The sequence below is a fragment of the Falco cherrug genome, chromosome 13, assembly GCF_023634085.1.
Source record: "Falco cherrug isolate bFalChe1 chromosome 13, bFalChe1.pri, whole genome shotgun sequence".
Classification (NCBI taxonomy): domain Eukaryota; kingdom Metazoa; phylum Chordata; class Aves; order Falconiformes; family Falconidae; genus Falco; species Falco cherrug.
In genome coordinates this window covers 20823306-20836411 of record NC_073709.1, presented here as the reverse complement: position 1 = coordinate 20836411, position 13106 = coordinate 20823306, and positions in this window count along the sequence as shown.

Genomic DNA, 13106 nt, shown 5'->3' with positions numbered 1-13106 from the left:
CGCTGGGGCAATGCTTCTGCCAGCCTGGACCCAGCCCACAGGCCATACAGTCCCCACCACAACTGCTGCTCGCGAGCCCTGCAATGATTCAAAAGCCTTTGTCCCACTGAAAATGCACAAAGTGAAGCCTTAGAATGAGGGGGATCCCTTCTGCGAAGCTCCTGGAGTGCAAGGAAGGGGGAGCTTAATGGGGGAAGTTGTATGAAATGCAGATATTGATCAGATTTGAATGGGTATCTACTCAGGGCACAGAAACACATATTACGCTCCCTTATGTAGCTGGACTTGAAAACACTGTAGCATCATCTCTGTTAAGATTTGTGGCTCAAACTCCCAGTCTTTCCATGCAGAACACTTTCAGAGGAGTGATTTATATAAGAATTGAGATTACAGACAAAGGGAATATATTAAAGAAAGCTATTTCTTATTTATGACTGAGAGATCATTTACTTTGAAATCAGGACTCGGGGCAGACACTTCACCATGAGCACAGCCCTGAGGAATGTGAAAAGAGTTATTGATGGCTGATTTCAGCAAGACAAGCTCCCTGAGGGCAGAAGGATAATACCAAGCTGGGTGGTAGTTTTTAAGCAGCTGGACACAAATTGGGACTTGTCGGTTGTTGTTCCCAGGCGCTGCATGTCAAATTGGAATAACCTGTTGTGCTCTCTCATTTTTTTTCCATGACTGGCTGCAGAATGTAGAAGAGGCACCTGTTGACTCCTGGATTAGCTTCTCTGTGATGAACAGCCCTTATCAATCATCACTCAACAAGAGATTTCAAAATAATAGTTTCTTCTCATTTTCCCCACAGCGAGAGCCATTCAGTGCAAATGGCAACCAAGCTGCAACCTGCTTTTCTGACATCTGAGATCTCCTGAGAAAGTTTCTTTGCCAGCTGGTTTTGGAGGCTTCTTGCCATTCCAGGAACCAAGCTCAAGAGGCTTCCTAGAAGGAGCACAGCAGCCCAAGGCACACTGACATTGGAAACATCCATGGCACGCCTAGCCTCCCAGTAGCATTCGGCTGCATAGGGGGGCCAGTACTTGAGCTAGCTTTATGGTAGCTCATAACCTGTAGCAGAGAAGATGCATCTGCCCGGAAAAGCAGTGGGAAGCTCAGAACACCACTAAAGCAGTCTATGGAGAGTTCTGTGCTCCACCTTGTGTGACAGGGCATAGGCTGCCTTAGCCAACAGCTCAGTCAACTCACCATATATTCAGTGACACCTTCCATCCAGCCTTTTTGTAGCTAAAAGCTCCTTAGGACAGATGGGGAGTAGACAACACCTTGAGCTCCAGCGCTGTCGACGTGAGCTAAACTAAAGCTACCCAAAACACACTCCAGCAGTCCTGTTTCTAGTTGATCTGTGTACCCATCAGCAACGTAACCACTAAAAGGCAGCAGAAACCAAGCCAAGCAGAGGAAGATGCTAAACACATTGAGGGTCTTTTTTCTAGCAACGAAGAATGGATGTTTCCTTCCCTCTTTGCAACCCAGATCTGCTTTCAACTTGATCCTTGTCTCTTGGCAAGCACCTCCAGAACTCCTTCACTGAGAACAGGCTCACCACCTTCTCCATCTGCTTGGATCTCCCAGCTGTCTCTGTGGAGATCCAAGATGGATCAATAGACAACTGCCAAGATGATTTTCTCATGTCCACAGTTAGCAGTTTCTCACTGCTGTGTCATACATTTGGCGAGATAAACATCTTAAGAAATCTTACAGAGTAAGTTTCCACAGTAATTTGTGAAGCTGCTTTTAACAACCACCTTACAAGCAAGGGGAGCTTTTGCAGTAGACAACCCTCCTTTGCTTCAGCCCCGGGTTGTTAGAAGCAGCTTCGGCTGTACAATTTTCTCATTTGAAAACATTATTTTTGTTATTCTGGTTGCTGGCTGCTAAGCAATATTGACTGTAGACTGGCTTCAATGGGAGGCAAATCAGATTATTGCTGGTCTTCCGAGTTTAGTAAACAACTATTGTCAAGACAGCAAGAAATAGCAGAAAATGCGACGCAGGTTTTAACATTCTATCCATCCCAAAGTATATTATAGAATACATCTCCAAAAGGCCAGAAGAAAACTCTCCATTGAAAGTGAAATTTAAAAAGATCCACTCTCGACCGCAAAACACCCCTAAGAACGTGGATCCCTCATATTTACACATCTACTAAGCAGATGTTTCTCCTAAGCTGAAAACTTCTCTCTAGTGACAAATTAGGAAGCTCTGCACAATCACATAACTCCAGCTCAAAGACAGTAAAGTCGTTGTATGAGGAGCCAACATGTAGTTTGGCAGATAGTTTTTTCAGAGTCAGTTTAAGCAGCCTCCTCCCACAACCACCCTCCACTGCAACCCCTCATACGCAGGGCTGTGCACCACGTCACATAACCCCCTGCGGGCCAAAGGGGTTCATGTGGTTTACTACTTTTTTCTTCTTTTTCTTTTGTAGGGGATGGGGAAGCTGTTGCAAAAATGATGGGGGAAACTGGTATTTCTCTTAGCAGATCTTCCCCAAAGATCCCAAGAGCTCCTGTACCTCTGGACAAGTTTAGGTGGAAGAGCTGTGCCAGGGACATGTGGCTGTTGAGCAGGAGGTCTCCAGCATCGTGGGTTCCCACTCCAGGTTTGGCTTGGTCTGACATGTCACTGCCTGCTGCACCTCACCTCTACTTCCTCGAGATGCAGGCATGGCAACTTATTCCAGTATTACATACTTTAAAACTGAATTTACACTCCTTTGAAAGCAAAGCTGGAGAAACTCTTAGAGTATTCAAAGGAAAAGTTTTGCTGCAGAAACAACCCACAGACAGAAACTGCCCAGCAAGATGGAGAACATGTACTGCCAACTACTGATGGATCCCACTAATCAATCTCTTAGCATGAGCAAATACACCTATTATTTGCAGAGGTGCAATCTATACCTCCCTGACATTAGAGTAAGCCCTGTCAGACAAATGTGAGCTCAAATGAGATCAGGCTAAACAGCCCCTGTGGGTTTAGCAAATAGGAGGAGAACAGCCACTCCCTTTCTTAAGCCTCCAAAATATCACATAAAAAATATAAGCTTTAATTTAAAAAAAAAAAAAGCAAGGAAGACAAAATATTATTTGCAGCTTTAAAAAGGCCCAATCACTAAATGCAGCTTGCAGTTTAAGTACAGTTATTCTGGGTGGTCTGCAAAGCACTAAGCTTGCTGTGCAGAAAGGAGTATTTTAAGAACAAATCAGTGGGGTACCAGAGTGTTAAAAAAGACAGATTCATGTTAGAAAAACACTTTGCGAAGTCATACACAGAATGCAAATGTTGAAAAAATAAATAACAGCTTCCCGTACCTGTTTATTTTCATTTCTTATGCCAAGGTCATAATTCCTTTTTATGTATTTTGAGGATAAATATTAAGATTAATAGATTATCAACATTACGAAGGCTTAGTCTCTGGGACACGAGGTCATTGGGAAGCAGAGATCTACAGTCACTAAAACACACTGGTAACAAAAGCCAAGAACTCAACAAGTCACTTTCATTTCAGACACAAACAAAATGGTTTTGCATCCCAAATGTGCATGACACAGCTTGATCCCTGCCCTAGAGTCCCCAGAGGTTTGAAAGACTCTTGCCAAGGTTTTGCAGAGTAGACCAGCCTTACTTTCTGCATTGGCTGGCACACAAGCAGACCAATTTAGCAAAGCTGAGTGCAAAAAAATAAATTAAAAAACCCAACAACCGTTTAAAGGGAATTTTCTACATCGTTGCCAAGTGCAGTCGCTGCAGGTCTAGGTAAGGCGCTCTCTCCCAAAACTACACTACATGCCCTTTCTCTCTCTCTCAGAGTTGTGGCACAGCCCCCAGTAGCAGCAGCTGGCTCCTGCTACCTGGGAATGCTGTCCACAAGGCTCAGTCAGGTAAGACGCTGCTGGGGACGTAGGCCTTTCAGAGCTGTGCAAGTGAACATGCCAAACACAGAAGAGTGATTTCCCATGCCAAAACTGTTCCTTTTGTCTGTAGCTTTCCGAATGCTTGGCAAAGCAGGTATGCATCGGTCCATCTATGCTGAAGGGAAATAAACACAAGGAAGGGCAAGTCCGTGCAAGGTGACAAAAAAAATATATAAAAAAAATCAGGAGCCTAGAGTCAGGCAACCTGGGTTTTAGCACCACTATCCTCTGAACTAGACAGAGTATAAATTCTGAGAAAGCACAAATTCTCATCAGAAATACTGAGGCAACAAACGAAAACATAAGCTATTGTTTTCCCTAATCTCACATTAAATGACATCCGCTGCTTTTTAAAACAAGGCCCATTTCTAATGCAGCCCATCTCAGGCGATGCCCCTCATAACTACAAACCAAAGGCAACTCCGGGTGCAATTCTAACGTGGAAATACACCTTGCCTATGCTACGGCCCAATTTACATCCATGAGAGCTCAAAGCACCCTGCATACACTAATTGCCTCTGGAAGCAGTAAGGCGAGATGCAAATTGTTGGAGGTGGGGGGAACAACCAAAAAAACCCACACAACAAAGATTCTTCCTTCAGGTCACCAGAACAAAGTTCTGCACCCAACACAAGTCAAGTCATCCAGCTCAGCCCAAGACACTGACCCACAGACTGCAGATGGGATGGAAACAGAAAGCCAGGCTCCCTCTTGCAGCAGGTTCCAAGTTCCCAATAGCTGCAGAGAAGAGGCAGGTATAATGGTCTTCTGGTTCCTCCCGACATCTGTCGATCCTAATAAAAGGCTGCTCTCCCAAAACATATACCAACTGAATGACCCCTTATTAGAACTGGTATCGATAATTACATCTGTAAGTCACTCCGTAACCAAGTAAATAGTCATTGACAAACCATGCACCAATTACAATCACCGAGTGTTACGTATATAAGAGACACTAACCATCCTCAGAGGCCAGAGATGAGTCATTTTGGGTGGACTGAAGGGGAAGGAAAGAGGGGAAACAGCGTAATGTTTTCTTAAAAACTAACCTTGTTTTCCATATAGCACTTCTGACCAATAGGTCAGTATTGTAACCCCGCCGTGGATACTGGATCCTCACATCCATCTAGGAACTGCCATACAAGAGGCGCTACAATGTCACCTCATCTCAATATACACAGGAGTGATTGAATATTAACCACATCAACCACCGCAGCTTGTCCAAATACAAACACAACAAAATCTAAGCCTACACCCAGTCTTTCCATTTCCTTCAGTACAGGTCAGTGAAAAACAGAGATATAGCCTACCTGGGCTCTAATAGGAAGAAAACCTGCTGTTAAAACTGCCCTAATATAAACCGATATAGGAAGCAGCCTTCTTCTCCAGGAAGCCCCCCTGTTTGTACAGGGTAGTTTTCAGCTTCCTGTACTGATGGAGGAAAGAAGAAAGTCAGGACCAAAACCCTTGGACTGTGCTGACCCCAGCCAGAACAGCAAGACAGAAAACCAATTCCTTGAGAGCTGTACGACGCCAAGCAAAACCCAACACCCCAGGTTAAGTAATTAGGAGGTCAGGAAATTAATCATTTTGGGGCACGGCATACATAAGTTGAACTAGCCTAGGAATAAATTACCTCAAGTATGCCAGAGCTGCCACTCTAAATGACATCTAGACAGACAGATACAGTTCTATGGAGCAGAATCAGATGCCTGGTGATTCCCACATGATTAATATATATTCCCTTCTGTATGCAAATCCAGAACAGACAAGGCAGGTACACACTATAACGCTTTTCAGTTGTGGAAACTTTGCCTTGGAACTGCAGAAACTCTTCACAATTGATACAAGTTCACCTCAAACAGTGCCCCAGCAACTGCTGGAAATTCTGTCAGCAGAATAGGATAGAATACAGTCAAGTGCTGAACATCACTCGCTGTATTGGTGACAACTTTAAAGAGGGTGCATTTGTAGACCTGCCACATGTTGCATGTCACTTGTCAGCAACATACACAGCATGATAGAAGATCATCACACAGCAAAAGTAAAATGCTCTATTAGAAAAAACCCAATGATTTTACATTAATTTTTTCAGGAAACAGAGCCAAGGGCTCAGGTAAATGAAACAGCCTCCACAATTAACTGACTTGTGTAAGTATTCATAGAATGGTTTGGGTTGGAAGGGACCTTCAAGATCATCTAGTTCCAACCCCCCTGCCATGGGCAGGGACACCTTCCACTAAACCAGGTTGCTCAAAGCCCCATCCAGCCTGGCCCTGAACGCTTCAAGGTATTATTAAACAGCATCACGAGTGACCAATCAATCTATCCTCACACAAGAAATTTTACCTCCATAAGCATCTTGCGCATCATGACCAACCAAGATATTTTCCCAGACTGAAGCCAAACGGATGGCAGGATTCCCATGTTGCTATTATTAAATCCATATGTATTATAAATACACATTAAATAAATATGCACCTATATTTAAATATATAAACTATAAATAAAACACACATGCATGTGTAAATGTATACAGCCACACATACCACACACCAGCCCAGCTAACACACAGGCAACTCCTTCATTTCTACAATCTCAAGATCAATAACCAGCTTTGCACAACTTGACACAGGGCGCAGCTCGCCCACAACCAAAACCTGCTGTTCCCGTGACTGACACCAGGCTGCATGTTTTCCATGGGGGAACACGCAGACAGACAAAAGGTAAGGTTAACGCTAAAAATAACATGTTGAGGAAGTTGATAAATTTTAAATGGGAGGCCAGACCAATAACCCTACAAACTGCAGCAACTGCACTGGTTTTTAGCAATGAAATCCAAGTCTGGCATGGGAAAGTTCAGTCAATATGTGCAAAAACATACAGCAAGTAAGTATCAGTGCTCTTACACATCTCTTTGGTCAAATAAAGGGGGGGGGGGGGGGGGCGGGGAAGAAATACACTCCTGCCTTGGTCCTTCAGACATCAGAAAATCATTTTTGACTAGCTACACAAGCAGGCCTCTGCTATAGCCATTAGCCACCTAAAAATCATTAAAGCAGTTTCACTGTAATGCAGAGTGATTTATAAGGTCCTTTGGAGACCACGTATTTGGAAATACGAAGGTCACAGTTCAACGTAGCCAGTGATAGTTTAGAAATGACCACTGAAGTTGCAGAACACCCAGTTGAAGATACAATTAATCTGTTCCCATGACCATGCCTAAATCAGAGCTGGCAAGACAACAACACTAGGCAGGAGCAGAGCATACTGGCACACACAAACGAAGGGAACCAGCCAGCACGCAATGCCGTTAGGGTGTGGGACCCGAGGACACCGGCAGGCTGTGCACTTGGTTGGAAGACCACCACGTGGGACTGCTGGCAAGCCATGAGAAGCAGCAGCCGGAGACTGTACTCCCTACTGGGAGATGGGCTGCACGAGAGAGAGGGGGAGATTCACGTTTCTCCATATTGCTTTCTTCTTTGGTGCTACCAGCTTGACACAACCCCTGCAGAACAGGGGGTTTCTTCCCAGGCCCACCAGAATGTACAGCCTCCTGAGCTACCACCAGCACAGGCATGTGACGATGGCTTAGGTAGGCCTGGAATTTTCCCTGGATTGACAATCTCTGAGCACAGGTAGCGTCACAGGGATGTTACCAATAACCGGGGTGGGCGAGGACAGCAAATGCAACTAAGGAGTTTGCCTGCTCAAGGGAATTTACTACTTGAAATTACAAATCACCCTTCCCCTCCACTTCATATTCAGAAAGAGAGGTTCTTTAAATAGTCCAGTGATGCTAGAGAGATTTAGGAGCCCCAACACATGTGGAGAAAACGGTACCTCTGCCAACAGAGCAGGATCTAGCACAACCGAACACATGGAGACAGCAAGCGGCGTGCGCAGGGACAGACGGCACGGGCAGCACCCGCAGCCCGAGGCGGGCAGGGAGAGGCGAGCTGCACGGAATCAGGGGGTCCCCTTAGGCAGAAGTTGACTCCTTACCCAGCCTTTCCCATTTGCTTTGACTAGGGAGGGAGGGTGGGGGGCACAGGATGACACACAACACAAAAAAACCCAAAACCTCACAAGGATCACATTTCTCCAAGATTTCCAGAATCTTCCAGTTCCCAAATCACCACAGCCCACCCAGGCCCCTCCCATACAGGTACATGGCAAATGAGAAACTAATTTCATTTTAGAAAAGCTAACCAGATTTGGAGGGAGGGGTGGAAAAGGCTGAACTTCAAAGGTCTGGGCTCTCCCAGGGCCAGGTCCAAGTCCCCGTCAGCGCTCCCAAGGCAGTGCCAGCAGCATGCCTGGGACTCCAACACAGCTCCTAGCTCTCCCCTCAAGAGCTCACCCTTCAAAAGCAGTTTTTCCTCTTGTTTTACTGAAGCACTTATATTTATCAGGTGTCATGATATTTACCAAATAAATTAAGACTTCTCTTTCTTACTTTTCTCAGCCCTTTCCAAATACCAGCCGCATACCTTTCATGCTGAGTGAAGGCAGAGAGCCCTTCACAAGAGAACTGCAGGCTGAAGGAGAAAGCATTCCTGTAAACTCAAATCCACCACTGCAGCATGGCTTTGGCCACCCTCCATCTTACACACCAGAATTCAAACACTAGCTCAAGAAGCCAGCTATACAGGTAGCATTATGAAACAATAATGGTGGGATAAGAGAACTCCATCATCACAGGTACCAGCGTTCCCCTAAACTCCCCATTCCTCTCAATTACTACAAATAAGCACTAAAAAACCCCCCCACAATTTCCATTCCTCAAAATTCATAAAATTACTTAGAAAGAAATACCAAGAAACCACACACTTACGTACTTTGTTGAAAATCACAGCATGGCAGCACCTGGGGCTCACAGACACAGGGGTTACGGAATGGGCTTCAGGAAGAACCTGACCTTCCTTTCACCCAGAGCTCACTCGAGCTGCTGGGGCTCTGCGAGTCATTTTGAAGCACAAGCATTTCCACCTGGACTTAATTGGGCTTATCAAGAGAACTGAGAACAAACAAATTCAATGAGATTGGGTTCTGCTGGAACATTTTACTCCCTGGGAATTGTCCAAGTCATAAAATGATGGAGCATTTGCATCATAAAAGTTAACTATACTAAGCGGTTGTGGGATATTGAATGCTTTAGTGAATTATTTCTTTTATGTTGGCTGCAGTACCAGGGGAAGGGGAAGTTGCATACAACAGTATTTACAATTTCTTTTGCTTTTCTCCCTGCAGCTAAGGCAACAAGGCTGCTTACATGCTGTGGTTTCTAACTTACAAGATACTGTCCTTTGCTTGCATAATACCAGTACAATCACGAGATATTAACTTCTGCCTCTTTCTATGTCACTGTAATCCTAACTGGCTGATTTTCACACTCCTTCTTTTTCCTTTCCTACTACTAATTCTGGAGTTACAGAAAGTACATTTCCTGTAATGTCAAGGAAAATTTTCCAAGGTGCTTGGCATTTGCTTTGCCGTCTGGATAACGCTATCTGCTCAATTTCCATGAATTCCACACCACTTGAACAATTGCTCTTTCCAATCAGTTTTTGGAGTTGTAAGGGGAAAACACTCCATGTTATAAAGTGCCAGTTAACAAAAACGCAAAGAAACCCAGACAGGTCCTTGCCCCTTCATGTCTCCTGCATTAGTAGAGGACCAAGAGCTTCACCTCATTGAGGTTTTTGCTTGTTTTGTCAATACACATGCCCCTGCTTAGGTACCAAATTGCAGCCCCAGGAAACAGCTTGACACAAGGGGAGCATCACACCTGGAACCAATGATCCCCTGTTTCAGGGCAGAGGGGTAAAGACAGCCACCTGCACCTGGCAGGGTACCAGCTGTTCCAGGCTTTAAGACACTCACTGGGGACTCCTGCTGTGTATCATGGTAAAAACTATGGCCAGCTGGGCTCCTGGAGCCCCTGCTAAACAGCTGAGGCGTTTTATAACAAAATATTAAGTATGGCATTAAGATCCCTACATCAATGACTGCAGAAGCACTCTCTGCAAGGCTAAATAGTATTTCTGAATAAAACAATTAAAATCAGTGAAACCAGGAGCAGGTATGTCTCTGATATGCTAGAGTAACACTCACATGTCTCCTGCAAAGGACTGAACAGGATCGTGCCCCTTTTAGCTTTACTGTCCCAAAAGAGGTTTCCTCCAGATTAAATCCTAGCTATATTCTTGAGTCAAACTTTTCCCAGTGTCGGGTGGCGAAAGCAAGCTGGGAGCACAGACCCATCCTCCTGCCTACCACAGCTCTTCAGCAAGGGCCGTGGTCTCTGACAGGCTGTACCTCTGTGCAAGCAAGGGCTTCCTGAGCGCACACTGACACACACCTAAACACTGGGTTTTGAGGTGTAAAACATATGCAGATATTTCCATGTTCTGGAAAGTTTTGGTAACACGCATTTTGAGAAATAAATCTGTAAATCTCATCTAAACTGACCATCTTTACAATTATTAACCACGAATCCATTTTTTTAATAATTCATTATCACATTTTATTTGTTCCTATCAGCCTAACAGTGCCTATTTTATATTAAACTACAAGTGACTGCTCCTTAGATCAGAAGTTTAGTATTGTGTAATGTATATACCATCGTATACACATTATATATACCATTGTCTATGGTATTGATGTTACCTCTTTGAGAGCTGGTATTTGCCAGTGGTTTGAAAAAACGCTTTCTAAATCTCATGCCATCAGTCTTGCAACAGTAGACTGTACCCACCAGCCAGGCTGCATTTCTGTAATTACTTTAGGTGCTGAACTTTTGGGACGTAGTTCTTTTAGTCATACTAATCCAATCCACTGTTGTCCCTGGTTGTGTGTCTGCATCTACTACTAGATGGGAAAATGGAGAGAAAGTTTTATCTTCTTTGTGTCATATTCTTTGGTAGAGCTGGAGATTTCAGGTGTGTCATCGCTTCGGTTTCCTATGATTGGTCCTTTGTGAAAGTCAGAGTTGTGTTATCGGAAACACTTCACTGGCCCCACACTTTGTTCACAGTCATCAAAAAGCACCTGTTGCAAATGTGACAGCCATTAAATGACAGCCTTACATTTTGGCTTGCCTTGTATTTGTAATGGAGATAGACTCCATAAAATGAGATGCTTATTACTTGCTTTGCAATGCTCTTCCAGCAAACAGTTTAGGATTAGCCTTTGTGCTATGAATTCTAAACTCCATCTTGGATTCCATTTTAAGATGCAGGTTACCATAGGAAATATTTTGAGTAGACAGGAGAGGTCGTGACTTGGTGTTCATGTCGACACTAGCCCGGAGCTGTGTGCCACTTCCAGGGAAAACAGCTTTTCCAGGCTTCCAGGCTTCCCCTTCCCTGACATCAACTCCCCAGCCTCCCCAGCTGCACTTCCCCAAGCGCAAAACAGTCAAACTGAAGCAAAATGTCCAGGTTCAGCTCTAGAAAGCTGAACACAGTTTGCTTCATGAGCCTTTGCCTCCCCCTGTCCCCTAGACATCATTTAATACATCCTAGAATTTCAACTGCTTATGCAAAGAAAAACCCACAGAACATAACTGAGGCTGCGGTTTCACAGGCAGCTCAAGTCAATATAAAGTTGCACTGATGCTGAAAGCAGAGGTCCGAGCCTTACGTTACTCACATACTCCTGCTCTTGCTCGTGCTTTTGTTCTACAGCCACGAGGCCATGGGATGAGTCCAGATCAGAGCACTAATCTAGCAGAAAACAAATTCCTGTCTTTTTTAGAGTTAGTGTTCATTTGGGTTGGCAAATCGCTGCATTCCTCATCTAATCTGACCTTTAAAAAAGTATTTGTTAACACTGAATTCATCTCCTAAGATTTACGGCATGCTGCCTAGCCCTCTTAACATGGCAGCAGCGCTCTGCATCAAACCCTCCTCATCCATTCTGCTGTGCCACTTCTGCAACACAGCCAAATGGTGTCCCACATGAGAAACAGTTCGCCCTCATCCCAGTGCAGGTGCCCGACAGGCGCAGGCTGACCCAGGGCTCAGGGGCCCTAGAAGGGGATATCCAGGCCTCCCCTTCGACACACGTCCCTGTTTCCACCGCACTGCCCGGCAGCAGCAAGGCATCAGCCCGGTGCACAGACCCTCCCAGGGCAGGCAGCCGGAGGGGCCAGATCCCCCTTCTCCCTTCCCCATCCTCGCTCACCCATGGGAGGAGTAAACCACCACCCAATGCCATTAGCCAGATTATGGCTTCTACTAAGAAGTCCAGCTTCACACTTGACATTATTTAGGAAATTCAGAGCTGCATGTGCACCCCCCCAGCCAGCAAAGAGCCAGCTCCGAGACCACTTTGGAGCCAGAGCTACCTACCATCCACAGCCAGCAAAGCTGGAATTCTAAAGCAATTAATAATAAGGGTGAAAAATGTTCGTCCGTGGCAGAGTTAGAAGGTTCACATATATATACGTGGATACAAGAAAGCCTTAATAATCACAAAAGCCAGTTGTTAGTCGTCCTCTGCAATGAGAGAACAGTTTCACACTGCTATTCAGCTCCCTTTGCATACAGTACAGGGAATCCTTTTCCAACATTTAGGCACAGTTGAAGGCTAATCAAGATCTCATAAGTTACCAGGCCCCTTACTGTTATTGAATTTCCCTCCATTTCTTATCTTGAGTAGCTATTACGATTCCAGGTATTCAAGTGAACGTCATTCAGAAAAGATAAGGTAATAATCCATTGATATAGGACCCTCGTATTTAGATTTCAGCATGTCCAGCTCCCTGTTTATGTTATTAACCATGGCAGAAAAAAGGGGGCTTAAATTACCCTGTATTTCCTTCTCAGATGGTGGACAGAATAGAAATTGCTTAGCAGATGTCATCTATCCTTCTTCAGCAATAGAGAGGAGATTTGTCAGGGTAATTTTGCCTGCTTTCTTCAGGAATGCAAATCTGGGGGGAGTGGGGGGGTTCACCCCAAGATGCCTCCATTAACACATCTATTATACCCCTTTGAAAGGAGAGACGAAATGACTTATAGCTGCTTGACTAAGCTTTGAGATACAAAATTCTCTTTAGAGACAAGGTCCTCTAGACCTGAAGGGAGGAATCTTATTCCTCCACCCTCCTCTCCAATATTCAATGCTTAATATTAATAAAGGAATTTGACCTAC